Genomic DNA, 27,149 nt, shown 5'->3' on the forward strand with positions numbered 1-27,149 from the left:
AATCTACTGCTTAAAGTTTCTCTTACGGCATCAGGGACCAGGGAAAATTTGAAAATAGCACTAAACCCTGACCATTGAATAATTCTCTTTGTAGCTTGCTGCTCTCAACCTCATGTCAGTTCTTGATTTATCATGCCTGTTGGAAGTGGTCTTTAAAATCCAGGATAGAAGGAAGAAGTTCAGGTCCTCCAGCCTCCAGAAAAAAAAAAAAATCTGTGTGAAGAAATCAACAGTTACCTAGCTTTTGTCAAAAATTAAAACTGATGTGAATGCACTTAAAATTAGAATATGTGGTTTTTGACCATTCAGCCATCCAGCCAATAAATATTTAATACATAGCTCTGTGTATACAGGAAAAAAAAAAAACTGTTGGGGTTGGCTCTAAATTTAATATGTTGATTAGCAGCCAATTTTTTTTGAGTTAGACTTTATATAAGTCTTTTCTTCCAAGTCTTAGTTTCTCACAGTAAAGATAAATAAAATCTACTGCAATGATATTTGATACTCCTAGCGCCATACACTCCAGCAGCTGAGTGAGTAGGCATAAAAGCTTTCTTTATATCAAGGCTCTAAGTTATGGTTAGGTCTCTTCAGGCCAGTAGCTTTCCAGGCTAACTGGTCTCTTCAAACCTAGACAGTGCCAAAAATCTAAATGAAAAAAAAAAGCCTGAAAAACATGAGTCAATTCACTAAAATCCATTTGCTTCTAAAGATGAATATGCTCTTTAATTAAAAAATATATATTCCCTTTCAAAAAGAAACAGTGAAACTAGGTAACATACATTACATGATAGCAAAGGTCAAATGATCTATATGGATCCTGAAAAGTCACTACATGGGAGATATAAACAAGCGTAGAAAGACGTTGTGGTGTTAATCCCATGACTGGAATGCTTTTTCAATTTATCCTTGCTTTATTAATTCCACAGGCCCTAACACCACTTCCTCAGATCTCCCCTAAGAAGGCTGAATCCAGCAAACATGCTCTCACAGCACCGAAGACCTCTTCTTGATGGCCCCCTTCCTGGATACCATTTTCTATTGATTTTTCATTTCATATGGTTCTTGAATTAATATTGGTCTCCACTAGACTGTAAGCTCCATGAAGGCTGTTTGGTTTAGCCCTGTTGTCCCAATGCCAAACGGTATTTGGGAAATAAGAGATGTTCAATATTTTTCATCCATTAAATGAATGATTAATTTAAAACTGAGTAACAAGAACAGTTTAAGAGCCAGATCTCAGACTTGTTCATTAGAATCGTTTGTCTGTAAAAAGGAAACAGAGGAAAAAATACAGACCATTAAAGCTAACTTGGGACAAGACCCAAAGCAGTGCCATTTTTATAGGTGGATTGTATGGTACTTTGAAATGGATTATTGCAGTTGCTATTATTAGTAAGAAGCAGGCTTGGGGCCAGATGAGGTTTTCCTGAGAAAACCATCTTAAAGATATATGGAGCTCTGCCAAATGTATTTTTTAAAATGGATGAAAGACCTAAGAGACAGTATCTACTGATGCCCAGTAATATATCAACTTCTACAGTCATGTCTACTTATGCAAAATTCGTTTTAGAACTGTTTTTTTCTTCCCCAGCAATTTAATCAGTGGGATGAAAAGGCAGATTGGGGTGCTCAGAAGGAGAAAAATTCGTTCAAATTGGGAGGTTTAATAAATGAATTGTAAATATTGAGAAATGAAAAAATTGCTGAGAAAAAGGGTCATAGAAATTTAATCAAAACATCAGTTTACTAGAAAAGAAGGAAAGAAACAAGAAAACTTACTTTTAAAAGTCAAACACTTCAAAGCAGAGCAATCGCTGAAAGTTCTAAAGTAAAGGGGGATTTAGGAATGAGGTGGATGATATTTTGGGTGGTGGAAATAGGCTTAGGGCCAAGGGAAAAGACAGGGTTTATAGAATAATTGTGGGATTTGTTTGTTATTTCTTCTGTAATGTTTGATCCTATTTTCAGATACACATTGAGAACTTAGACCACTGTTTTAGGGACCGGTATAAAACTGGCTACACAGACATAAATTGTTTCTGCAGAAAAAGAATAAAAGTACATGCAACAAAAATGAAAATTAGTGGAAAGATAAGTTGGTTCATTTTCTATCTAATGTCCTTTGATGCAAACAGGGCAGATTATCCTTGGATGTGCCTATTATAGGAGCACAAAATTTTTCAGCAACAGATGCATTGTTTTTGAAAAGTTTTATATCCCTAGTACCTACCACAGTGCCGAGCAACTTTATTCATTCTTTGTATAAGTACTAGAGTACTTTTATATGCAAGGTATTGGGCTCACTAATATGGATATACCAATGAGTACTGCAGACATATCCTGTACTTATGAACCTTACATTATGATGGGAAGACAGACAGTACAAAATTACATACAATCATTTAGTCACAACTGCAGTAAGTTTAGGATACTCTGATAGTATACAGAAGTACCTGAGCTACTGGGGGTTCAGGAAGTGATACAGTCATTGAAATACAAAGTATAAATTATCCTTTCCTCAGCCTCCAGAAAGGGAAAGACCAAAGGTGAGTCAAGATCCTAGGGCTTTCTCCATCCCAGTGCCTCTAAATCCCACTTCAATCCCAAGATGGACCCTGTTTGCATCAAAGGACATGAGATAGAAATGAACAAACTTTTAATAGTCATATAAAGTATAAATATTGGTAAATTTGGAGACCTGCCAGAAGAACATTCCAGACACAGTAAAGGACTGCAATGTGATGGCTTTTTTGTTCCCCCTTATGATGTTTCATTTAGCTTTCTGTTAGTAATTATGAATATTCTGTTTCAGTTTATTTTGAATAAGGTTAGATCCTGACATTTCCTATCTGTGGAGATGTAAGGATACAGTTTTCCAGATGCCCTGAGAAAAGGAGGCAAAAAGTTACACATTCTTAGACTGAGGAGCCAAAAATTCACCAAGACTCACCAAAAGTCTTCTGAAATAAATGTGAAAATTACCTAAAGCAATCTTTCCACAGAAGCATAGAGAACTTAACAGCTTCACCCTGTACTGTGACGTTAAATGACGCAAATTGCCTTCTAAAACACATGAACCAACCCTGACCCATACCCGATTATCTTCCATCTGATTTCTTAATTCTGTTGTCATTTCAGTGTAAAACTGCCCCAAAGCTTTGGCTGAATGAGCCATGCTTGGTACAACTTCACAAATTCTCATTGCATGTAGTGAATGTTGTGTTAGGCTCTCAGTGGCCCAGTCATTACCAGTGGTGGTCTGCTCAGTAATTTCCTAGGATTGAACACAAGTCGCAATTCTTAGGGTCAAAGCCTGCTTCCTCCATCCCCCGGATCAATCCAGATGTGTGCAAGTCTGCAATCTGTCTCAAGTTCCTCCTTAGAATCGGACTTCTGAGCTACACACAAGCCATTCAGTCTTTGGTCAGAAGACAGTCTCTTTTGGTCTGTAGTATCCCTTTTCTTTGCTGCTTAGCTCCTTATACTGATTCAAACCCAAAGGGTTTGTGTGAGCCAGACCAGCATTAGGAACGATGCATGCCAACTAGCCATTTATCCCTTTCATGTATTTAACAAGGGACCCACCAGAGAAGGAGAGGGGCATAAAAGTAAGCATGAGATTGCCTTGGAATGAAATAAGAAATGAAATGATAATATCTGAACTTATAAATGGGATGGATTTGGATAGATTCTTTAATAAATCCTTTGCTACACTTGTAACTCTTGTAACTTGCTATTCAAAATAGCAAGGATCCAAATAGGTTTGGATATTAAAAGATATTTGAATAAGATTCTACATATTCAATATTTTCACCTATCATTTCTTAAACTGGACAGAAGAACCCCTGAAATTTTAACTGTCAGTATATATTTTTTGCTCTATCACTTTTTCCCTAATTCTCAATAAGATTTGTTATTCTCCAAAATGTTTAAACACTGTACCCACAATAACTAGCTATTATGACTATAGAAAGAAAAGCAGAAAACATCTGTGCAAGGAGATTAACTTCAGGAATGAAACATGGGGCAAAAATTATAAGAACAGAAATGAGTCAGCATGAGGAGAAAAACTATCTTGCATAGTAGCCTTTAGGGTATAAATTTCAAAGAGGAAGCAACTTATTTGTGTTAGCTTAGTGACACTAAAATAAAACGTAGAAGTGAAAAGATTGAGTTTAACATTTAGAAAAACCTTCCTTAGCATTAAAGCCTCTCACATTGTGGAAGGCTCTTCACCATGGCAACAAAATACATGTAAATGGATTAAAGCCCGAATATATCCAAGGGAGCGGAAGCATGGTGAAAAAAGGACTAAGCTGATCTAATATATCTACTATATCTCTCTTTGGGGGGAGGGGGGTCACAGAATGAAATAGGGAAAGGAAGAGATCTGCAGGAATCAAATTTGACTTTCTTTACTGACAGATAATCTTAAATGATTTAAAAAGTTAAGCTTTATGTATTATTTCCACTTACCCCTTTTTCCCCAAATGGCATAGAATCTCCACTTACTCTACAGCTCTGGTTTTAGTGTAGGAAAAGAAGCAAAAGAAAAATAAACAAGAAATAGAAACTTCCTCCTAGGTTACATGCTCCATGCTCAATCTTCACTTCTTCGGAGAAGATATGCCCTTGGTCATTAAGGCAGTCAGTGGCTCTCCTCAAGAACAGACAGTCACAGGTGGGCCACGGTGGCTCAGCAGGTAAGAATGCTTGCCTGCCATGCCCGAGGACCTGGGTTCGATTCCTGGTGCCTGCCCACGTTAAAAAAAAAAGAATAGACAGTCACATTACTATAGTTCTAGCACATTAGAGAAATACTGTAGTATTACACTGTTTGGAGGATGGCACTGAAGTCAAAGTACCTGGGTCTGAGTCCTAGCTCTGCCCCTTGTAAACTAGGTGGCTAAGCATATTCCTTAATCCTTCTATTCCCTTATCCCTAGAATAGGGAAAACGATAGTATCTCCCTGCCCAGGGCTGTTGGGAAGTATGCCAGAGATACTTGTGGTAAACACTAACTACAATAGTAGCTAGGAAATTAGCACTCGATATATGACATCTACGAATATGATGACAATCAAATTTGAAAAGTGTGACAGGGATTTACTATTAAGACTAAAAATTCGTTGGTGCTTGGAGCCTTTAGTCCCAGAGGCACCCCACTACAAAATAATTCTTAACAAAAGGAGAAGAAACAAACTTTGAAAGAGTCATACTGTTATATGCAAAAGAAAAGGTATAACAAATGGATTTGATGTTACTGTGCCTATTAATTGCCAGTCATTGAACATGTTGCCTGTTCAACCTAAACAGTTCATACTAAACCCATTATCTTTGTACTACAGAAGAGGAAATCTGCAAAGAGAGATTAAATAATTTCCCCAGGGTTACAAAGGCAGTGAATGGCATAGCAAAGATTCCAACTGGGGTCTGTCAGATTCCAAAGCACAAGCTCATTCCATTTCATCAGGCAAATTATTTTAGTTCCTATCAGCCCCCTTTATGGGAAATTCTGACTTGCCATGCATTGTCAAAAACACCTATTTGGGCAGTTAGCAATGTGAGGACTGTCTGCAGGGCAATCAGACTTGTAACTTGTTTGGATAACTTAAAATCTGGCATTGAAAGACAAATCCTGTCTGAAGAAAGATCTTTTTAAGGTTAAGAAGGACTCAATTTCTGTCCATGAAGGAGGAACTTGCATGCAGCTTACTGTTCTATGGAAAGTAGTTATGAACATTGCCCAGGTTGACATTTCTAATAGATACGATTACTGCTTTGCTTTCTACTTCACTTCCACTTCCTTACCCCAACTCACACAGTTTCCTCCTTATCTAGTTATCACCAAAATGAGTAACTCGTTATCTATCTGCTTGGTCTGATGTGGAGTCTGAGAGGAGGCAAGATAACTCCAACATTTTTGGCTTGAGAAACTGAAAGGATGGAATTGCCATTTACTAAAGGGAGGGGGAGGCTGCAGAAAGAGCAGGTTTGGGGGATAAGTTTGGTGAGAGACATGTTAAATCTGAGAGACATATTAGATATCCAAGTGGAGGCTCAGTAAGCAGATGGATATACTAGGCTGGAGTTTGGAAACATCAGGCCTGCAGATATAAATTTGGGAGTTTTCAGGGTATAGAAAGTGGCTAAAGTGATGGGTCAGGATGAAATCACTCAGGGAGTAAAAAGAGAAAAGAAAACATTTGAGGACTTCTTGTAGCAATGAGCATTTTGCCACCACACTCAGGCATTAATCACTCATTCACTTCTTTCTGGCTTCAGTACAAATGTCACATTACCAGAGAGGCCTTCTAGGGTCACCCTATTTGCAACATGAATATTAACTCAGCACCACAGCAGCACACCATCCCAGCATTCCTTTTCATTTCTCTTATTGCTTTTCTCAACAGCATTATCTATATTAGATTTACTATACATCTACTTGTTTACTTAAGTAAATATCTTCTGCATTATAAGGTAAGTTTCATAAAAACAGGGACTTTGTTTTGTTCACGCCTATCTCCCAGAACCCAGAACAGTGTCCGGCACATAAAAAGTCCTCAATAAATATGTAATGAATGAATAAATGGGTATATACTTATTCTCCCAATTAAAAAAAATTTTATAATCAAAGTATTTATGTGAGTACTAGAATTTAGAGTAAAGTGCATTGAGTTTTGGAGAACGGAATCACCCGATTTCTTTTGTGCCATTATTTACATCTTCTCACTCTACATGGGGCAAGGGGAAGCATACAAGGCACAAAAGGCCATCTGAGAGGTTTGTGTGGAGGGAGAAAAGGAAAACTCTCTTTATTTGCCTCGTTCAGAGAATTAGGAGGAGGAAGAAAGGAAAGGAGTAGGAAAAGAGCTGTTGTTGGCTTGGTTATTTTGAACCTTGGGCTCCTTTATAGTAGTATTAACAATATCACATTCTTTCCTCTCGTTCCACCATCTGCCTGAGTCTCCTCTCAGGGAGCAGGCAAACAGGCCTTTGATAAAATCCATGGAATAAGGTAGAGATTGCAAGAAGAGAGGCATAGGTTATCATTAAAAACAGCAATGCAGTAGTGATCTGTCATAGTTTAGTGTCAAAATAGTCAATAACAAATGACCAGTAAGGCATAAGCAGAGCAAAACAGGAATGAGACGACTATGGGCAATGATGGTGGATTAGAAATGGAACAAATCAATAATAATGTTGTTCTTTTAAAAAACATGATACTGGAATACATGGTATTCAAATGCCAGAAAGTTAACCTTTTGCTATAACTAGCATTATTTAAATGTCTTATTGGAGATTGGGCCCTGTTTTTTTTTTTTTAAAGAGGCATATGGAAAAACATTAGATAAACCCTTATTTTAGGGCAACAAATGCTACCTTCAAAAATATCCTGAATCTAAAAATTTCACACCATCTCCGTTGCTACTATCCTGGTCCAAGTTGTTATTGGCTTGTTATAGCCTCCTAACTGGTCTCTGCTTCTACTACTGACCTCTACAGATGAGTCTCAACCTAGCAGCTAAAGAGAGCCTATTAAAACATTGGATTTCTTCTCTATTCAAAAATCTTCCAATAACTCTAGCTCACTCAGAAAAAAACCAAAGTCTTCATAAAAAGCCCTACAAGACTGTTCAAACAAGTATCATGAAACCATAAGAATTTATTCACTAACAATTTTGAGGTTAGAAGAAAGCCCAAATCAAGGTGTCAAGGTGGGGCTTTCTCCGTAAAGACTGTGGCATCCTGGGGCTGGCTGCTTGCAACACTTGGTCCTTAGTTTTTCACAAGGCAAGACACATGATGGCATCTCTGGGTCTATCCATTCTCCTCCAGGCTCTGTTGATTTTCAGCTTCTGGCTGCTTGCTCCCTCTTTGGATTTCTCTTTTGTCTTTTACTCCATTTATAATTGACTCCAGTAATGGGATTCAGACCCATTCTGACTGAGGTGGCCACACCTTAACTGAAGTAACTTGATCCAAAAGTCCTATTTACAATGGATTTACACCCACAGGAATCTATTAAATTTAAGAACATGTTTTTCTAGGGCACACACAGCTTCAAACCACAACAAAGACTTTATGTAATCCCCTGCCACTCCCACCCTCAGACTCAAAACCCTCTCCTGCACCCTCACTTTTCTTCAGCCACACTGGTCCTCTTGCTGTTTCCTGACTATTCCAGTTTCACTTCTGCTTCAGGGCCTTTGCATTTGCAGTACGCTCTTCCTGGAATCCTCCTCCTCCCGAAGCAGCTCAATCCCTCATCTTCAGACACTGCTGAAATGTATTCGGACTGCAAACATCTTTCACCATCTCTGTCACTACCACTCGGGCCCAAGCCTCTCGCGCGCATACTGCTGCGAGGCCAGTTCAGTGTCACAGCTCCACCCTCACACTGCTATCCTCCTGGCTCTTAGTTTTCTCCATTGCACTTGTTTTGAACACACTCTCTATCTCAATTATTTATGTGCTGCTTTCCTGTGCCTTTCCACTTAAATGTAAGTTTTGTAAGGGCAGGAGTTTTTGCCTGTTTTGGACACATTTCATCCCTAATGTCCAGGAGAGTATCTGACTTCTACTTGGCATTCAGAGGATCATCAGTGAACAAAAGTTGATGTAAATTGAGATAAGCAAAGGAATATACAGGCTAACTGATGAGTCAAGACCTGGAGTATATGACAGACTAAGAGACCAAGAACAAGATGTTTCAACTTACTATACAGCCATAGGCTTCACATTGCAGCATGAGAGACTTAGCGGAGAAAGAAAGAAACTGGTGTCATATGAGTGAATAAATGGTTCTCAGACAGAACATATGGTTGATCATTCATGTATATGTGACAAAAGGCCGGTTAGTTCTGTTTTGATGGGCACACATGTGTCCTCTGGAGGCAGGGTGCTAGAAGAGATAGCCTCCTACTACTCTGTTAGAAGATGAAGATGAGAATTTTTCTAGCAGGAAGTTGCATGTGCTTCCACAGGGAAAACACATGGTGTGGTATTAAATTAGGAATTGCCAACTGCAAACCCTGTTGACAGAATTTGGGCTGAGCCAGCCTCCTGAAATTTATAAGAACACCTGGGAGAAAACAGAGCTCCGTGTGGGCTAAAGCAGTGATTCTTAGCTTTGGCTATACATTGGAATCACCTGGAGAACTTCAAAATACTGATGCCTGGGTCCAATTAAATCAGAATCCCTGGGGTGAGACCCAGGCATGAGGCTATTTTTTAAAAATCCCCAGGTGATTCCCACATGCAGCTGTGGGACTTTCTAATATTCCCTTAGAAATATCTTGTTTCCTCTTGTTGTGATAAAAGGTAAAGGAACACACCAAATGAGGTCTGAAGGAGAAAGCAGAGCTTTATCTGGGCTATAAAATGCAGTGTTCACTTAAAAACTTAAAAACTTCAGTACTCTATGAATTTATATTTTAATATCATGTCTGAAATTAACATGAACCCCAGATCCCACCTTACCCCAATCACCAGCTCAGGACTAAAAGTCTCCTTAACTTGGCCCACCCTCCTATGGAAAGAGCATATGGCTGGGATAAAAGTCAAAAGGGTCTTAGACCATAACCTATTTTGGAAGCCAGTAGCTGAGTATGTTCACATGCGGTCCAAAATCAACACTTTCCCTACCTGCTCTGTTCACTCCTTCACTCCACTGAGTTATTTATACTCTCAGCTATCTCCCCTCCCTCACTGTAAATTCTGTTAAGGGCAGAGACTGTGCTGCTTATTTTGGCATTCCCACCTGCTGTCCCTCCCCTGACCTAGATGTCTAAGCCTATATGTGCAGAAATTTACTCCTCTGAACATTTTCTGAATACAGATGATGCCGTAGTTCTGATGGGGTCCATTTTTATTTGACAGGTGGTTTATTTTAGAATAGACTATTGATCTTCCTTAGCTAAAATCTATACGTGTAAAGGAAAATCCCACTTCCATCATGACAGACGCTAATGTATACTACGTACTTAGAAGATGACCAGCACTTCTCTCCATATCTGTTACCTTATTTAATCCCCAAACACCCCTAGGGTCTAGGTACTATTAACCTAATCTTAGAGAAGAAATTGATATTTAGGGACGTTAAATACTCTGCCTGAGGTTACACGGTGGTAAGTAGAGGAAACTGAATACAATCCAGGAAATCTGTTTGCACAGCCCATTATCCTAAGACATCAATCCTAATATTGCATGGAGAAAAGAAACAGCAGTATTGAAAATTGAATTGAACTCATTCTTGATTTAATTTAGGAATTAGTTAACATGAAAGGATGTTTTCCTTTACTCCATAAATTTCTGTTTGCTTTTCCATTGTCAGTGGCTCCAAACTCTGGCTTTAAACCTTTCATTCTGCAGATTCCTGGTCAAGCACTTGGTAACTTTAAGGAATTCGAAGGGTAGTTTCTCAGAATCTATTTCACCCAGCAGGGAAATAAGATTAACAGTTTATTTTCCTATTGGAAAAATGCCCATTTTAACATACTGTGTGTACATATTTTAATAAACATGTTATAGTTTACTATTCAATATGAAACTGAACACAGGTTCTATTTGTATGCCCACTGCTGAGTTTTGAAAGGAGAATGAGATGTTTACTTGGTGTAAAATTTATATTTTGGGTAGTACATTACCTAATTTAACTTGTACGGTCAGTTTAGTTGAACACCGTAAGTACATGGATCTTGAAAAGGGTGTGAGATAATTTGGTTTGTCCAGGTTAGTGTGATGCCCCAATATATCCCAGAGTAATCTGGGCAGTGAAGGAAGAAGTACTTGCAGAGTCCCCTTGGGGACAGGGGAGAAAAGAGAACATATTCAAATTCTCATTTTGGAGAATTTCTGGTATTCTCACAAGTAGTGGGGACAACCAAATCAATAGGCTGAGCCCTTGATCTTGGGATGTGTCCCTATGAAGCTTATTCCTGCAAAGGATAGGCTAAGCCTATTTATAATTATGCCCAAGAGCCACCCCCAGAGAACCTCTTTTATTGCTCAGATGTGGCCTCTCTCTCTAAGCCAACTTGGCAGGTGAACTCACTGCCCTTCCCACTGCATGAATCATGACTACCAGGGATGTAAATCTCCCCAGCAACGAGGAACAGAAATCCCAGGATTTGCCACACAAAGCATCATGGGGTTGAAAAAGTCTTCTTGACCAAAAGGGGGAAAAGAGAAATGAGACAAAATAAAGTGTCAGTGGCTGAGAGATTTCAAACAGAGTTGAGAGGTTATCCTTATGCATTCTATAGATATCCCTGTTCAGTTTATGGTGTATTGGAGTGGCTGGGGGGAAGTACCTGAAACTACAGAGCTGTGTTCCAGTAGCCCTGACTTTTGAAGATGACTGTATAATGATATAACTTTTACAATGTGACTGAGTGATTGTGCAAACCTTGTGTTTGATGCTCCTTTTATCCAGGGCATGAACAGATAACTAAAAAAATATAGATAGTGATCCATAGCTACTTGTTGAAGTGTACTTTGAAAATCATTGCTTTTTCTTTCTTTTCTTTGTATATATGTTATATTTAACAATAAAAAATTTTTAAGTGAAAATAAAAAAGAACCCTCCACCAAAAAAATATGGATAAAAAATAAGTAAATAATAGGGGTGATAAGGGGTAAAATAAATTGGGTAGATTGAAATACTAGTGGTCAAAGAAAGGGAGGGGTAATGGGTATGGAATGTATGAGTTTTTCCTTTTTTCTCTTTCTTTTTTTGGAGTGATACAAATATTCTAAAAATGACTATGGTGATGAATATACAACTATGCGATGACATTTTGAGCCATTGATTGTACGCATGTATGGACTGTGTGTGAAGATTTGTCAATAAAAATACTTTTAAAAAAGGGAATGAGGATTAACAATCTTCATAGGTGATTCTAATATAAAATAGTGATGGTGCTTAGGTATATTTCTAAAAATAACAACAGAGCTATCCACTTTGAGATGGTGAGAGATGGGGAATGACTATTTAAAAATCTTATGGAGGTTAAGAATTTTCTAACTCTTTTTCCAAAGTATATTTCAATATATTTTAAAACAGGCTTCATTCCAGGTTTCCAAGTAAACACACCCAAATATATTAATTAACATATCAGAGCCTTATACTGTTTTCAAATGCTGTACTTACATTGCTGATGACGTCACACAAATAATTTTGATTCCATCTGAATACGTCAACAGGAAGAGGCCTGGCAGAAATATAAAAATTCTAAGAAAACTAATTCTGAGACTCTAGAGACTCCATTACCAGAAATGAGAGTTAAACCAAACAGTAGTGCGGCCAAAGAGCATCAAAGAAATCCACTGTTTTCAAGATTTGTGGTTTCCTCATAAAAGGGACCTATTCTGCTCTTATTTGGATATGATACAAATGGACTTTTGAAAAGCTTGTATATTTCAATTAAAGAAAAGACTCAATTCAGCTGAGAAAATGTAAAGATGTTCTCAGTTGTAACGCATTCCTGAGATTCTCTATAAATACATGCTTGCTGCTTAACATTAATAATACACTTCACTGCCTCATCTAAACACGTCTGTTTTCACTTATAAAATATTTTAATGAGATGGTCCTTTGTGATGACACAATTTGGGTCTACAATGTTTTCCCTTCTATTGAAGAATAGGTCTCCTTGAAAAATCTGCAGAAAAAGACTGTCATCACATCATCACATGAGCCATTTTCTAAACAAGAATGGCTACTACTGGTTATTGCGTCTACAGAGTTAGGCAGACCATTCATAATGGATGGGGTATGCTCCTACTTGGGGCATCAACATGATAGTAACTGGTTTCTTTCTTTTTTTTTGAATGGGCAGGCACAGGGAATCGAACCCAGGTCTCCAGCATGGCAGGCAAGAATTTTGCCACTGAGCCACCACTGTACCACCCATTAACTAGCTTTTTTAGTCAAAACTTAAAGGTAATTTTGGAAGTCATTTCTCTTCTCAATGAAGTCACTAAAATTGTTTTGCACATTTAGGGTGATATGAAATTCTTATCAAAACATATGCCAACAGTAAGGTAATAAAAAATACTCCTGTTATTAACTTATATGCATATATTACCTCATTAAACATCTGCATTTCCAGAACTTTAAGTTTAGCCATTAGCAGCCACATTAATCTAAAAAATAAAAATAAGTCATCTCAACTCGTCCTTTTGTGCAACATAATGCAGCGGTCACAATGCAGATTTCACAGCCAGAAAGATCTAGGTTTGAAATATATCTCTGGCTGTTAGTTGGTAATCTTGTACAGATTATTTATCCACTCTAAATTATGCATTTAATTTAGACAAGTGCTTGACAGTAAAATGTCATAATTATCCATTTCACTGTTTTGTAAAGAAAGTATTAGGTAAGGATCTCTCCTGGGAAGTTTCTGGATTCTATATCTACTGCTCATGGATAGAGTCTGAGAGCACCCTCAAATTAATCATAGTTGTTCTCTTTAAAACATTTGTAACTCCTTCACTTGCCTCAAGTTGGGTGAGAGTCTCCAAATCAGTCATCTCTAACTTCATGAGTTATCTGCCTTTGTTGCATGGATACATTGAAACAAAGCCATGAACATGCCAACCTGTCCCACTTCTTGAATTAGATATCTGGAAATCCAGAGGTCCCAGATGTGCAAATCTGCTTGATTTCCCCAGAGTTGATGAATCCTGGAGCTTACTCAGCACCTAGCATCTCTGCAATGTGACCCCAAGTTTTAAGGAAACCTCAATAGCTAAGAGCTATAAGAACCACAGAATTCTCTAAGAAGGGCCCATCCCTACCACACACCTTACGATGGTTAGACCTGCTGTGTGGGGATGGCACCATTTATGGAAAGGCTGCCCTTCTGATTGCTGCTGTCTTTCTGGGGTCTACAGGATGATCAGAAGCTATGGTTGAGTAAACCAGTTGCAATCTATGGGGCTGCCATGTCCCTCTAAGGGAGAATTTCTGTAAGTTGAGTCATATGATCTCCAGGAGTAGTTACTGAAAGGTACCCTATGTTGAGTCTCACATGCTAGTAAATATGTCCTTGTGTTCTTTGTACTCCTAGCTAGAAGGGAGCATCACACAGAAGATACTACTCTGGTCTATCAATATCCATTCTCTCATTTTTTTACATAAAAATAAATAAGCACATGTTTCAGCCCACTTGCAGCAGCTACAGCCATGAAATTTATAGCTATGATCAATAGACTATAAACAGAGAAGACATGCTCTACTTTTGAGTCGTGCCCTTAAAGGAGGGAGGCTTGCCCTCAGTGGGCCCTCCCTCTTTACTTCTGAGCTGGGAAGTAGGAATAGAACTAACAATCTTTAACCAGATAAGTGAAGGCTATGCTTTAGTTTTTTGATGTCAAAGATCCAGAATATTCAGATTAATGTGAGAGGAAAATAAATAATCTCCTGTCTTGCTTAAGCCACTATTAGGAGAAGGAAGAGTATGGGCTCTCACTAAAAATATTTGAACTTGAGCTAAACACCTTATTGACCTGGGGCTGTCCTGTTCATGCTGGAATAGATGAATGTGTGCCAGGCTTGGGGGGCAGGGGGTAGGGGGATAGGGGAGTGGGGAATGAGAAGTAATAGGATACATATGGCATATTTTCCTGGTTTACTGAAAGATTATGGATTAACAAGAGGTTTTATATTGCAATCAAGGAGGACACAGAGTCAAAGATAAAATTCAGGCACATTTTGACTTTAAAATGTAAGTTATTAAACAAAATTTATTCTTTTCATTACAATGCTTCCAGCTCCACTCCCACATCCCCGAGATAAGCAGAAAAATTTCTTCTGCTTTGAGGAAGGCGCTGATGGAAAGACTGAGGTACATTAGTTGTAGGAAGAAACTTAGATTGGAAATCCAAGATTCTAGACCCCACTCCATTTCTGACTTTAATATATTAGACAAGTCCTATTTCCTTGGCACTTTTACATTTATAACACAGAGATGTGCATGTATGTGTCCAATTAGTACATACTCATACCTATATATATATAAACATAAATGTTTATATATGTGTATATACATGCTTTGGGATTGCAAGGGGGATAAAGATGAATATGGTATGATCTTGAAAAGGAATGAGATCTTAGGTGTAAATACGTAACAAAGACATTCAAGTGGAAGTCATCCAACAAAAAGTACTTGGCAGCTCACCACCTAGTCACTCTACTGTGAAGCCCTTCAGTGGATAAGTTCCACAATTCACACAAATCTCCCAAACAGCTTCCTAATGCTTCACCATCACGTATGAAACACAGTTAAGGATCACCACATGTTTGGGGAATGCCTCCAACCTGAAAGACAGATTCAAACAAGACGAACACACGATCAAAGGAAAAAAAAATAACACACTAAATAGCCAAAGGTAAGGGAAAGAGACAAAATTGAGAGAAGCAGAACACTTTTTAAAAACCTCAAACTATACTTTCTATTCTCAGAGAGCTAACAGAAGATGTTGTGTCCAGAAAATAAATACATTAGGAAAAAAGCTTAGAAGTTACAAATAAGATACCAAAAAATAAGGGTTAGATTATAATGTTGAGGAAATTTATCTGAAAATAGATCAAAAAGGCAAAGAGGGAATAAAAAAATATGCATGCAGTTTTCAGATCTAGTATCTGGGAAACAGCGCATAAAGAGAAAATGAGGGGAGACCATTATCAAACAAATAGTCCAAGAAAATTTCCAGCTGTAAGATGTAAGACTCAATATTAAAAAGGTTGACTGAAGGGTCCAGCACAATCAATGAATGAAAGTCCACACCACATCATGAACTTTCAGAACAAAAGGAGTATAGAGAAGAACCTGGAAGCATCTGGGGGAAAGAGGAGGACAGGGATCATATACAAAGAACGAGACTTTTCTGTAACAATTCTGCATGTAGAACATGATAGGAAAAAGAGACTTTAAAATTCTTAGTGATACTTGGAAATACATTGCTCTTGTGTATACACGTTATATTTCACAAAAAAAAGTTAAAAAAAATTCTTAGTGAAAATCGTTATCAACTTAGAATTAATAACCAGCCAAACCAACACTCAAATTTGAGAACAGAACAAAGAATATATTTCAGACACTGAAGAAGTCAGAAAATTTATTTTTATGTATCCTTTTTTTAAGAAACTACTGAAGGACGTAAAGGCAATAAGAAGTCTCCACCCTAAATTCCAGACTTAAATATCCAGCTGTCTACTTGACCTCTCCAAATGGATGCTTACTAGAAATTTCAACAAGTCCAAAACAGAATTCCTCACTTCATCACATACCCTGTGTCATGGTCAGGTTCATGTGTCAACTTGGCCAGGTGGAGGTGCCCGGTTGTCTGGTCAGGCAGGTGCTGGCCTGTCTATTGCAATGAGGATATTTCATGGATTTAAATCACGATTATGGCAGCTGTATCCACAGAAGATTGCATCTGTAATCAGCTAAGGGGAGTGTATTCTACAATGAGAGATGTTTAATCTAATCAGAGGAAGGCTTTTAAGGAGGATTCAGAAGAGATAGTCAATAGCCACTGTTCCTGCTTCAGCTGGTGAGCCTCTCCTGTGGAGTTCATCCAGACCCTTTGTTGGAGTCGCCAGCTTCACATCCTGCCCTACAGATTTCATCCCCTTGGTTGTCCAGCCAGCCTCTCCTGAGAGTTCGTTGTGGACTTCATCATAGTTATCAGCTTGCAGCCTGCCCTACAGACCTTGGACTCTACATTCCCACAGTTATATGAGACACTTTTATAAATTTTAAATTTGCAGCTATCTCCTGCTGATTCTGTTTCTCTAGAGAACCTGAGTTAATACACCCTGTTATTCCTGCAATCTTCCCGATTTCAGAAATAGAAAGTCCATCCTTGTAGTTCTGCTGGTGCAAAATCTTGGAATCAATTTTGAATTTTTTCTCTCACATTCAGATCTTTTTTGTTTAAAAAATCTTATTGGTTGAACCTTTAAAATATATCCAGAATTTGACTATTTCTCACCACCTTACAGCTACAATCGAGCCACCAGCAAGTCTCATTTGGTTTGCTACAAATGGGGAATGCCCCATTGACCATATTCCTAACTGGTCTCCATGTTTCCATCATTGCCTCCTACAGATTATTCTTCTCTATGATTGTTTCTCATAGTGTGCCTTTTCAGGGAATCAGTGAGGTTGAAACAATTTTCATAAGAATTCTAAGATTTTATTTGCCTGTTTTACTTTCTTCTTCTCATGAGTATACAGTGGAGTTCTCAAAAATCTACATAATATGTGATAGTGAACAGACTAAAATGCCATGCATTAAAGAAATGTATAAAAATGTTAAACAATGCCATTGTTTCACTATGTTTTTTGAACGTAATTATTTTTCATAAAAATACATCATCTGTGTTAGCATATAGTGACTTTATTATTGTTTTAAATAAATTAATAAATATCTATTTATCAATTTAAATTTTCTGACATGGTAAATATCCATAGATATAACCCACATAAGAGCTCTTTGAGATTTTCAAAACAAGATTAACAGATTTATTGAAGGAATAAAGCAGAGAGGAAGAGGAAAAAGGAGAAAGCAAGTAGAAGCCTGAAATTGGCTCCCGCCTGGGGAGCCAGCAGGAAGAAAGAGAAAATGGCCCCCTCAATAATTTTTGTAAGAGCATAAAAGGCCCAGAGACCAAAAAGCTGAGTAAGTGTTGCTCTATATAGCAGTCAGAGTGATCCTTTCAAATCTCAAGCCAGGGGCAGGCAATGCTGGTGCAGTGGCAGAGTCTCGCCTGCCATGCTGGAGACCCAGGTTTGATTCCCAGTGTCTGCTCATGCAAAAAACCCCAAAAAACCAAAAAACTCAAGCCAGTTTGTGATGATCTTCTGCTCAGAACCTCGAATGGTTCCTCATCTCACTCAGAGTAAAGACCTACAAGATACTTGTGACCCTACAAGACCATCTCTTAACAACCAATACCCTTCCCCTAGCTCAGTGTCCTCCACTCACCTTGGTCTTCTTGCTGTTCCCCCACCATGCCAGGGACATGGCTTTACACTTGCTGCCCCATTTGCTGGAACCTCTCCTCCCTTGGGAATGGATGGCTCACTCATCTCCTCAGGCCTTTGCCTTACTAGCCATTGTGTTTAATCATTTTCCTTTTCAGATATTTAAATACGTGCAAAATTTTCCCTGTTTTACTTTGTGCTATCCCTTATCTTTGTTCACAGAATTAGAACTCACAGATAGTGGTTTCTTTTTAATACTCACAAAAAACTAGCAAATCTGGCGGTTTGTACCCAGTCTAGCCTTAAATAAAAGCACGTGGCCAATCTAAAATGTTTATCTGGACAAACCTTCAGGCAAGACCAAACAAAACCCATGGCAGAGAGCTCCAGCTCTGTTCTAGTTTTAAAGTCTTTCAAAAAGACCAGCTTCATGAAAACTTGCAGACCTGATGTCCAAAAATTAATTTAATCACCCAAATCCTTATGCTGCAGGAATATTTTATCTCTTTTCAGAAGAGATTTATAACTACTCTCCATGTTCATCTGGAGATCCCTTTCACACCTCTGGAAGTAATTACTAAATTTCTTTCCAAACTCTTCATCTTAGCTGAAACATTGCAATTTCTTCCTTTCACCTTCTCCATACAGATTATGATTTTCAATGCTCTAATCCTTTTTGCAACGGTCTTCTGACTCACTTACATGTTTTTCATCTTCCAACTTAGTTGTGTAGCCCTAAATTAAACAAGCGATTTTAATAAAAATCAGCATAGTATCAAAAGATACTAGAGTCAACTATTTTTGTGGTTAATGCACCCCAGTGCATGCTTTAAAAATATACCACTACCGCCTTGTTGAAAAAAAAGAACTGCCCCAAACTTGTTTATATGATGAAGCTTACAACTTTGTCCTGGAAAGAAATGAGCATTCCTGAAAAAATGCTTAAATAATTCCCTGACTTCAATGACATGAAGAATCGTTCTGGGGGAATTAGTTACCACCCACCCAGTTGACTGTCAGCTGTCAATCAAGAATTTAGTACTCTGTAACCAAAAATTATTTTGTTATGATTCAAATCTATTACTGATTATCTAACATTTTTTTTTTCCCTAACAAAATGTTCCTACCACTGGCAATTCTTTGAATCTGCCTGCTGGAGAGGACTTTTTCCTTGCAGCAAGTTTTTATACAACATGCTAACAATTCAGCTGTTTGTCAAGTGTTTTTAATGCAGGGATCAGCAAGCTTTTATTATAAAAGAAGAGACAGTAAATGTTTTTTGGCTTTGTAGTTCTCATATAGTCTGTGTTACATGTTTTCTGTTTGATTTTTTTTTAAATAATCCTTTAAAATGTAAAAAACATTCTCTGCTCATAAGTCATACAAAAACAGGCTACAGGTCAGATTAAGCCAGTGGGCCACAGTTTGACAATTTTTAAATCTTTAAAGGTTCTTGGAGGTCCCATGAGGACTTGCTCACCTCAAGAGAAGCTGAGCTGTTGGCAACCTCTGAATCAGTGAAATTCATGGCAGGTCCACTAATAGGATCCTTTGTAATTCCCTTTTTGGACCCTTGGATTTCTTACTGAGATATGGTATTTAGGCTCTTCCATGTCCCAGCTGAAGGGACTCTTGCTCTCTTGGGTTTAAGATGACTTGCCATCCAAAGTGAGAGCTTGGAGAACAGTTTAGGTCCTATAAATTGGTTGAACTTGGTGTTAAGACTGAAACAGGATTTCCCTCCCCTTCTGCTCATGGTGAGATTACAGAGGTATTTTGAGATCTGAGTAACAGAAGAGCCTCACAGGAAAGGGAGTCAAGTATGGAAACAAAGTTTTTGATCCATGGTTTAAGTCTGAGGACTTCCAGGTCCAGTGTTTTGCATTTAGCACATTCCATGGTAAAATGTCTATTAAGTTACTGAGAAAATAGCAAAACAAAAGGAAGTTCAGGATGAGCAAATGTACATCGTTAAGCAAAAAATATCAAAAATTTGGAAATGAGGCAAAGGAAGGTAGCATATCCTTTGAATGTAATATTGGAGAATTGTTTAATTGGCCCATCCAGGGAATACTTAATTATTTAGGGAACTATACCATCCTTAGTTTGCTAACTACTACTGATTAAAGGCCAAACTTGTGGATTTTTGTCCAGTAGAAAATATAACCCAAAACATCATGGTTTTATGGCCCTGAAGGACATTAGGCTAGGATATTACCTTGATTTGCATCTAACCTTTAAGCAACCTTATTCTAACATTCTTTTTTCAAATAGTTCCTAAAATGCTCTTTGAATCAGCTTTGCCATTCTGCTGTCTTCTCCACTAATGATTTGAACTAATCTTTGGCATTTGTTCATTCAAGATTTGTGTAAGAATCATGTTTAAGTTCTTAAAAACTGTACTATTACATTATCCACAGAAATCTTAAGTTTCTCCACTACTGTGTTTTGCCTGTAGTGTGTTTATGTATATTTTCGCATCTGTATTTGCATTTGTCTGTTACAGCTGTACGTAGGAATTGGTTCAAAAGTTTTCTGTATGTTTGCCTGTGTTTGTAAGTGTATTTATAGTCTTCTGTTTTTTGCAGTCAGTGAGTTTTTAGGATACCCCCTAGACTTATGACTTCTTGTTTCCTCAGAACACCTGTAAGAATGAAGGTTAATGACTAAAATAAGAGAAACCCAAAAGGACAAATATTGTATGATTTCACTCATATGAAATATCTAGAATAAGCAAATACATAGAGACAGAAGACAGATTAGAGATTACCAGAGGTTGATAGTGTGGGGAGAGGATGGTGAATTGCTGCTTAATGAATACAGAGTTTCTGTTTGGGGTGATGAACAAGTTTCAGTAATGGATTGTGGTGTGGGTAGCACAATATTGTGAATGAGATTAATATTACAGAATTGTGCACATGGAAGTAGTTAAATGGGAAATTCTGTGCTGTATATATGTTATCATGACTTAAAAAAAAAAAAGTATGTCAACTGAGTGCCAGAAAAACATCTCATTAAACAAAAAGATTCACTTTGAAATAAAGACAGAAGGAGAAATTTGCCTGGTTAATTTCATAAGGATGTGAAGAGAAAGGGTTAGGGGGAAATGTCTCTCAGGTCTGCTGGTGATAATGATGAATTAAGAGAATTCCAAATAGATGAAAACAGATAAAATATACTGTCTTCAACTCCACACAAGACAAAAGAGCTGTGCCTAAAAGAATGTTTTTCTTCTTCAAAGTAACTTTACCTCCTTCCAGATGGAAATTAAAAAGCTTGTAAAATCTTTCAAATGAAAGGAGTTCATGTTTTCCAGTCAAAGGCTAATAAGCACATACATACATCTAGAATAAGAGGCTATGATATCTCCCCCTACCCAAAAAAAAAAGGGAGAAAAAAAATGTACAAAAGAGAATTTTGGAGTTAATCAGTGGTATCTACTACTCTAAGACTAGGGATAAAAATATATGCAAACAGAGAGTTAAGAAACCACTTTTTATATTTGTTATCTAAGACTTTCAACCCCAAATTAAAAAAGCTATAGTAGTGCCTAAATAGTACTTTGCAAACAACTATAAACAAATTATATAAAATTCCAAGTTCAACCGATATTCTTGATAATGATGAAAACTTGGACTAATTAAATTGTTCAGTTAAATTTCATTTAACAGACAGCTAATTATCTTAGTCCTGATTTTATTCTACTGTGGGATATGATGAAAAATTATATTTCATTTACCTTGATAGGTTAAACATGGTTATCATATGACCTAGCAACTCCACTCCTAGGTATGTACCCAAGAGAAATAAAAATACACGTGCACACAAGAAACTCCACAAATGTTCTTATGAGCATTATTCATAATAGCTCCAAAGTGGAAACAACCTAAACATTCATCTACTTGTGAATGGAGAAACACAATGTAATATAGTCAGACAATGGAATACTGTTTAGCAATAAAAGGGAATGGAGTACTGATATATACTACAACATAGATGAACCTCAAAAACATGCTAAGTGGTCTTCTAGTTGACCAAGTAGGAGTGTAAGATGGTCCAGGGTTCCTTCCTGTTCCCTGCCCCTTGAATCTTCGAACAACTATTAAAAACTGGCAGAGCCAGAATCAGCAAACTAGAAGACAGGATAATCAAAACTCTGGGAAACAGGTGACAAGTTACAGCAACTTGACAAGTGCTGAGTCAAGAAAACACAGCTTTATAAACAGTAGGAGAGTAGTATCATCAACATGGTGACATAAGATATTCTCTGAAAAAAGCCTCCCCAGAGATTTACTGATTAAAAGGACAAATCCCACTTGCTTAGAACTCTAGAGGATGATAGAGACTGGAAAAGGACTCTAAAAAATACTGAATCAAAGAAAAAGAAAAATATCAGGTAGGAAATTTCCATCCTGGACCTGCTGCTAGTTCCTGTTTCCATTCCCTTCCCTCTCACTCAGTCCCACACAGTTTGGGGGTTGCATGGACCAGGTCCCTCCCACTGTGGGCAGAGCCTATAGAGCCATTAGCAGTAGTGAATTAGAGTCCCATGCATATTCAGGCAGGGAAACCAAGTCCACAGAGACCCAGGGCAGAGCACAAGCTAGTAAGGAGTGAGAGAAAGAGATGGACGGACGGACAAACAGACACTGCAGTAGAACTGCTGGCAAGGACATTGTGCCCTTACTCAATCCAGTTTCCACTGGTTGGACTACCTAAACCCAAAAAGGACTTTTCTAGAGTGGCCCACCTTTCTGGATTAACCTGATTTTGTTCCCTGAGGTGGGACAGTCTAACAGGGATGAAAACAGAGACCAAAAAGCCTCACAAAATGTGTGGGTAGGGGGCTGGGGGTGGGGGATTCAGACTGAATTTAAACTGAACTTCTACAAGATAGGATGGGTCCCAGAACTGAAAAGTATAGGGAAAGGGGGGCACTAAGTGAGGGAGAGAGTTCAAACAATTCACAGGAGCTGGGGAGGAAAATCTATTTAAACAGAAACAGAACAGTCAAGATTCCAAGAAAGCTTTCTCCTGTAGATGAAAACAATTGCACAAAAAGTACAATCTCAAAAATTGTACCACATTTTCAGGACAAGAATCAGATGAAGAAGAGTTAAAAAAAAAATCTGAAAGGTTAAACACAATGCTATTCTAAATAAAACACATGCTATTCTAAATCTAGTCTAGATTAAGATGGACCAAGCATCAAAAAAGTGTCTTAACACAAAGCCAATCAACAATAAAACACTAGACAAGAGAGAATGGGCCTTCAGAGTTAACTCATCAAGATAATTACATTTAGCAAAAAATAATAAGCCGTACTAAGAAAGGTGAATTCTATGAATCATTTCCAAGAAGAATTAGTATCAATCCTGCTCAAACATTTTTCCAAACATTAAATAGGAAGGAACATTACCTACATCATTTTTTAAGACAAACAACACCTTAATACCAAAGTTAGATTTAAAAAACCCAAAAGAAAAGAAAATTACAGCCAATTTCTCTTATCAATATATATGCAAACATCCTCAACAAAATACTTTCAAATTGAATCCAACAGCATATCAAAAGAATTATACACCATGATCAAGTGGGTTTTATCCTAGGACTGCAAGGTTGGTTCAACATAAGGAAATCAACTAATGTAATACATCGTATTAACACAATGAAGGGATGTCCATAGCACAAGGGATGTCCATAACACAAAAGAATGAAAGAGGATCCCATCTAACATGATATACAAAATTCAACTCAGAATGTATCAAAGACCTAAATATAAATATAAATAACTTTTGGGCAGGCCATGGTGGCTCAGCAGGCAGAGTTCTCATCTGCCATGCTGGAGACCTGGGTTCAATTCCTGATACCTGACCACGCATAAAAAAATAAAGAAAGAAAAAGAAACTTTTGTACTTCAAAGAACTTTGGCACAAAGGTGAAAAGATAACCTACTCAATGGAAGAAAATAATTGGAAACCACACATCCAATAAGGGTTTAATACTGAAAATACAGAAAGACATCCTACAACTCAACATAAGAAGACAAGCAATTTTAAAATGGGCAAAAGACTTGAATAGACATATACAAATGGCTAAAGCACACAAATATACAAATGACTAAAAAGCACATGAAAAGATGCCCCAAATCACTAGCTATTATGGAAACGCGAATTAAAACCATACTGAGATATCATTTTATACCCAGTAGAACGTACTATTAAAAAAAAAAAAATGGAAAATTTCAAGAGTTGGAGGTGATGCAGAGAAATAGGTACACTCATTTACTGCTGGTGGGAACGTAAAATGGTGTAGCTGTAGAGGAAGACAGTTTGGTAGTTCCTCAAGAAGCTAAGTATAGAATTACCACATGACCCAGCAATCCGCTATTATATCTTTCAGAAGAACTGAAAGGAGGGAATTGAACGGATATTTGCACACAATTCACAGCAATTATTCACAATTGCCAAAGGATGGACACCCAAGTGTCCATCAACTGACGAATGGATAAAGAAAACATGGTATGCACATACAATGGAATATTATCCTGCTATAAAAAGATATGAAGTCTTGATTCATGTGACAACATGAATGAACCTTGAGGATATTACACTGAGTGAAATAAGTCAGACACAAAAGGGCAAACTTTTATTATCTCACTAATATGAATGAATTATAATAAGCAAGCTCATTGAGTTAGAATCTAGAAAATAGGTTACCAGGGGAGAGACTGGGGGTTGACACTTAATTTGTACAGAATTTCTATTTAGGTTAATTGTGAAGGCTTGGAAATAGATGGTGGTGATGGAAGCACATTACTGTGAGTATAATTAAAAGCCTTGAATTATGTATGTGTCTGTGGCTGAAGGAGGAAGTTTTGGGTCATGTATGTTACTAGAATTGAAGTCAGAAGATAAAACAAATGTACAACATAATGAATCCTGTTGTGGACAATGGACTGGGGTTAAAAGTACAAATAAAAGTATGTTCTTCAATATAATAAACATATAACAATAATGCAAGGTGTCAATAACAGGGTGGTATATGGGAAAAAGTACACCTAATGTAAACTATGTACTATAGTGCTATTTTAATATTCTTTCATCAATTGTAGCAAAGGTACCACACTAATGCAAAGTGGCAGTAATAGGGAGGTATATGGGAATGTTGTGTTTTCACACAATTTTCTGTAAACCTACAACATCTCTAATTAAAATAAAAAAATAATTATAATAATATTGAAGAAGGGGAAGGGGAGGGGGAGAGGTGGAGTAGAGGAAGGGGGAGAGCAGGAGGAGGAGGAGGAGAAGCAGCAGCAGCAGCAGCGGCAGCAGCAACGAAGACATATTTCAGAGGCCTGTATACTGGGTGTTTCAAATGTGGTCATCTATGTAAATTGCAAAGTAAATTATAAAAAAAACTGCTATCACCCACTGTAACAAATGTTCCACATCAATGCAAGGTGTTAGTGGTGGGGTGCCGTATGGGAATCTTGTATTTTATGCACAACTGTTCTGTAAACCCACAATTTAGTAAAAAAACTAAACTTAAAAAACAGTAGAAGAAGCTTGTGGCCCACTTGCTGGCCCCTACCTTCTCTCCTGTGCAGGGTAGAGCCAGATGGTGCCCCATTATGAGATCCTGGCCCTGTTCTGGAAGGAGCAGAGTAACACCTTTGTGTGTACTGGAGTGCTTGCATGTCAGTGCCAAACTATCAAGTGGCAGCCTGAAAGGCTGAACAGGACACTCTTCCCTGGCGGGACCTCTCAGAACTTGCCCGGCAGACAGAAGCTGCTGGCTTACAGCTAAAGCAATGGAAGAAACAATTAAGCCAAAGTGGCCTGGGGCAAAGGATTGCTGATTTTCAGACACACAAAAGAGCATCAGGGGTGGGGGTAGAAGTTTATTTTATAGGGGGTAGAGGGAACATTGGGATCCCTGTAAATGGGGGAATTCCTAATACCACAAGAAGCACAAACCCAGGACAAGATGCAGGCTCAGAAAAGACAGGCATGACCCTGTACTCACCTCAGGAGGGATAAACTCTGAAAGCATCAGCCAAACCAGAATTAATTTGCAAAGACCGTGAAGGATGTTTTTTGGTATCAGTTTTTCCTTTGTTTTTGTTAGGTCCTGGCATTCAAGGGAATCTCTGTTATATCACTCGCTGATAAAAAATTAAGGAACACTGATTTCAGGAACTAAATCCCAGAGTAAACACTTTAAAATATTAAAAGTTAGTGTGCAGAGAAAGATTAGAAGAAAAACAAAGAAACAGGAAATTATGGCAGATCCAAAGGAAGAAGCTAAAAACCTAGAAATCATGAAAGAAGTCAAGACATTGAGCATACCAAAGACTTCAAAAAAAAAAAAAAACTTCAATATGCACAAGGGAATGTAGAAAAATACAGAGGAAGAACTAAAGGTTATCAGGAAAACAATGAATAAATAATAAGAGAACCACAATAAAGAGACAGAAATTTTAAAAAGGAACCAAACAGAAATACTAGAATTGAGGATTTAAGATTAAGTTCCTATTTCTCATCAGAAACCATGGAGGCAAGAAGGGAGTTGGGATGAAATACTTAGAGTTCTGAAAGGAAAAAACTACCAACCAACTGCAAACCAAAATTTTACACCTGGTGAGACGCTTTCAAATATATGGGGTTGATTAAGACATTGTCAGATAAAAGCTGAAACAGTACATCACCACTAGACCTGCCCTACAAAAAATGCTGAAGGGAGTTCCTCAGACTGAAAGGAAAGGACACCAGACAGTGATCTGAAGCAGCATAAAGGCCATCAATTATAAATGCTATACCATTTAACTGTATTTTTTTGGTATGTAACTCTACTTTTTACTTCTCACAGGTTCTAAAATGCAAATAGATAAAAAGTAATGACAAAACTATGGTTTGGGACATAAAGGTATTTAGATATAAATTTTAACATGTGTAACACAAAGATGTGGGGGAAAGGGTGGTATAGAAACAGCGTTTGTGCATATTATTGAAGTTAAGTTGGTATCAAATCAAACATGATTGCTACAGATTTAGGATGTTAAATTTAAGCTCCACGGTAACCACAAAGAAGAAATAGGAAAAATATAGACAGATAGAAATGAAAAGAGACTCAAAATGGTACATT

General features: G+C 37.7%; 1 protein-coding gene across 3 annotated transcripts in view; it reads right to left on the reverse strand.

Annotated features, from left to right (window-relative positions):
• LRRC8C (leucine rich repeat containing 8 VRAC subunit C) overlaps window positions 1-27,149 on the reverse strand; it is a 101,879-nt gene that overhangs the window by 45,771 nt on the left and 28,959 nt on the right. Inside the window, exon 2 of one of the 3 annotated variants that reach the window (XM_077120340.1) lies at window positions 4,480-4,757. The exons of 1 other annotated variant lie outside the window; for it this stretch is intronic. The gene's annotated coding sequence lies outside the window, so the exon portion shown is untranslated. Of the gene's footprint in view, window positions 1-4,479; window positions 5,948-27,149 lie in introns of those variants that run through there. One more of the 3 variants, XM_077120342.1, reaches the window with a different exon arrangement.

The sequence above is a fragment of the Tamandua tetradactyla genome, chromosome 11, assembly GCF_023851605.1.
Source record: "Tamandua tetradactyla isolate mTamTet1 chromosome 11, mTamTet1.pri, whole genome shotgun sequence".
Classification (NCBI taxonomy): domain Eukaryota; kingdom Metazoa; phylum Chordata; class Mammalia; order Pilosa; family Myrmecophagidae; genus Tamandua; species Tamandua tetradactyla.